This window comes from Elephantulus edwardii, unplaced genomic scaffold (genome assembly GCF_000299155.1).
Source record: "Elephantulus edwardii isolate Elephantulus edwardi_28Jun2011 unplaced genomic scaffold, EleEdw1.0 scaffold00209, whole genome shotgun sequence".
In the NCBI taxonomy this organism is placed as follows: Eukaryota; Metazoa; Chordata; class Mammalia; order Macroscelidea; family Macroscelididae; genus Elephantulus; species Elephantulus edwardii.
Genome location: NW_006399959.1, coordinates 1,492,899 through 1,496,524, shown reverse-complemented (window position 1 = coordinate 1,496,524; position 3,626 = coordinate 1,492,899). Strand labels below are relative to the sequence as shown.

The window sequence follows — 3,626 nt, the reverse complement described above, 5'->3', positions numbered from 1 at the left end:
CACACCGCCTTCCACAATGGTTGCACCATCTTACATTCCCACCAACAGTGAATAAGAGTTCCAGTTTCTCCACATCCTCACCAGCATTTGTTGCTTGCTGTTCTATTTTGCTATTCTTACTGGGGTGAGATGATATCTCATAGTTGTTTTGATGTTTGTTCTATTTAATAACAGCAGAGTTATGCAGCATTTGTCCTTTTGTGACTGAGAAATTTCACTCAGCATAATGTCCTCCAGGGTGTCCATGTTATGTTTTACATGTTCGTTATTTTTCAATGCTGTGTAATAATATTCCATCCTGTGAACGTACCATAGTTTTTCTATCCATGCATTTGTAAAGACATTTTAGTTCCATCCTTTATTTGCTATTGTGAATAATGCAACCATAAACATGGGTGTGTGTATTCAACTGTTTGAGTCATGGCTCTAGTTTCTGTAGGATATATTTCCAGTAGTGGAATTGCTGAGTCAAATGATATTTCTATTTCCATTTCTATTAACTTTTTGGGAAAAGTGCCAGACTGCCTTCCACAGTGGTTGTACCATTTTACATTCCCAAGAATTGCTCCACTTGGGAAGTAGACACCGTCCACAGCTTTCCCAAGACTCAGCTTCTTGCCCTTCTGTGGCTTACAGCACTGCAACAGCAATGATGTATTGTGTTCAGAATAAACTGCAAAGACTGTCCAATTCCTGTTGTTGCTCTCTATTCTTTATGTTCTATTGGCCCTAGACTTATCTACACAATGACCTTTTGGCATTTACTGCTATTGCTCTTTGGGGTACTCTCAGCTGTCCCCATGATTTGTAGGCTGGTTATGGGAAGGAGTTTGAGAGCATGTGCTACTGCTGGCAGGCTGTGCGGGACATGGAAGCCTCATAGGATGATATCTTCCATGGCTGCAGAAAGTCCTCCTGGGGCCATGCCCATGATGCCTGGCAGGCACCTGTATGGGAAGCCAAACTTTATACCAAACATTATATGAAAACCCTTGTTCAGGAGTTGAAGGAATTACAGATTTATAAGTTAGGATTTCCCTTGTGGCAGATCCCAGAAAATGAGCTATTTGTTCCCTGCAGACAGGAGACAGCTGGGGCCCCCCTACAGAGGGAGTGTTACTACCTGTGAAATGCTTCCAGAGTTAGAGCATTAGGTTGACAATAGAGAAAAATTCAGCTTCATTTGCAAGGAATTCCTTTTATTATTTGCTTCCCCGGATTATCAATAAATACACAGAGAAACATGACTTGGGGTCGTCAGTCAAGAACTGCTGTCCCTGTTTTATGCTCTCTGCTCTATCTCATTCCTGGCTGTTTGTCTCGTTATTAAGAATTATAAAATTACTTAACCTTCAGTCTGCAACATACCTGTATGTGGCACCATTGAGCTCTGGATGAACTGCTTGATGATCTATTACTGACCAAAGAACTACAATGACAAAGAATTCCTTGTTCACACTGTTTCGTAGGCTTTCTGGGATGGCCCTGTGGATCTCCACAGCAGCCTCCCTCATGTTAGTGAGACTTGCTCACTAGACCAGGCTATATGGGGTATGTAGATGAGGTAGACAGCATCCTTCAGTGGGCCTTGAGCAAAACTGAAAGGCTCTGACTTGTGAATGCTGAGGGCAGCACCTTGTATCCTCCCTTCCTTGAGGGCTTAGGCTAAGGTTTCCTCATCCACCAGTGCCCATGGGCTGCATTCACCAGGAATATTTTTGTCACATGTGCTTGATAGTAAAGTCATTCAGGAGGTGGTGGTTATGCCCACTGAGATTACAGTGCAGGGACATGCAATTGCCCTGGTATAGCAAGGGTGTAGATCTTCTGCACACCCAGGGACCATTGGATCCCATCCTTCAAGTAGGGATCATAAAATATGACACTGAGTCTGAAGGCCTTGGCTCAAACTGCCTGCCCTGTGCCAACAAAGCTGATGAGGCCCAGTGTCTCCCCACCAATGTGGGTGGCCCCACATACCCTCTGGCAGCCCTGGTACAGCCACGTGTTCTTCCAGTACAGGTTGGGCCATCTCCACTACCACCAAGGGAATGTTGTGTACCGCCACCCCAGCTCAGCTCACTGGTGGCCTTGATGTCACTAGTAACTCCCTATTCACACAATCACTCTCAAAGCCTTGACCCTCTCTAGGTCCTCCCTAGTGAGGGCGGTGATATGGGACATCAAGGAGCAAACAACGTCATTTAGCACCTTATCCTGGATATCCTGGGTCACCTGGTCATCAGAGAAGGCCACAGTGGCCAGGTCCTCCAGCATGGGCATCTCCACAGTGCACTTCTGGCCACCAGGATTTGGGGTGCAGGGGATCATGATCTGGGGGTGGATACAGTCACAAATCCTGTTCAATAGCTGACATTTGACTTTATGCTTATCCACCAGGGTCATTTTTTTTTCTTAAGTTTACAAAAAACTTGGATTTCCATTAATTCATTGTTGTACTTTTCCCTCCATAACCCCCTAGTTTACTTTTATCTTTAAAAAGATTTCATTGTCGCAAAATTTCTTCCCTCCCTCCCACCCACCAGTCCACTTTTATTCTGGACTGTTGTCATGCAAATAATATCTAGTCATATATTCCTTTTAAACAGTTCTTTCCATCATCTGTTTCAATGCAGTGTTCATTATTTACCCCCTCTTTTCTTAGTTTCCCCTTAATCTGCATGTCAGTCCTGTTTTAGAACAGTGGTATTATGTAGTATTTATCCTTTTGTGACTGAGATATTTCACTCAGCATAATGTCTTCCAGGGTCACCCATTTTGTAGAATATTTTATGAGTTCCTTGTTTTTCAGTGCTGTATAGTATTCCATTGTGTTAATATACTAGCTTCTCTATCCATTCATTTGTGGATGGGCACTTGGGTTTCTCTTTGCTACAGTGTAACGCAGCAATAAATACAGGTGTGCACATATCTGTTAGGCTGGTAGTTCTGGTTTCTTTAGGGTATATTCCCAGTAGTGGAATTTCTGAGGCAAATGGTATTCTATTTGCAACTTTTTGAGAAAGCACCATACTGCCTTCCATAGTGGTTGCACAAAGGGCCATTCTTTAGCCAACTTTGCAACTTTGATTCAAATGGTAAACAGCCTTCTAAAACTTTAGGGGACCTCACAGGAGTCTATGTGCATTAACTCACTATCAATGTGATATGAATCTGTCTGCGAACTACAATTCACTTGAAAGGATAGAGAGTCATTGGTACAAAACCATTCAAGGTAATGAAATTCTTGTCCAGAGCCACAGATGTCCAAGCACAGAGTGTTCACCCCAGCTGCAGCTGCGGTGGCAGCTGGTGGTGCAGCACCCCCAAGCACAGCATTGGCTCCCGGCTCGCTTTCTCGCTCACTGGTCACTCTCAAGCCACCTTAAAATGATCTACAGTCTATTTATTAAGTGACTAAAAGCTTTAATTTTTTTTTCCTTTTTTTTATTGGGAAAAACATATTGGGGGTATAAGGAGGTGAGGGTTGGGGGCAGAAAGGTGAGGATGGGCCAGGATGCAGTTGCAGAGCTACACAGTTTGGTCGGTGGGGGGAGCAGGTGAAGGAAATGATGAGGGTCCAGTGGGGACCAGATACTACAGTTTGGTCAGTGGGGCGAGCAGGT

The 3,626-nt window shown here is 44.0% G+C and overlaps 1 pseudogene; it reads right to left on the bottom strand.

Annotated features, from left to right (window-relative positions):
* Positions 1-767: 767 nt before the first annotated feature.
* Positions 768-2,331, bottom strand: LOC102861124 (annotated as a pseudogene).
* Between the last annotated feature and the right edge of the window lie 1,295 nt (positions 2,332-3,626).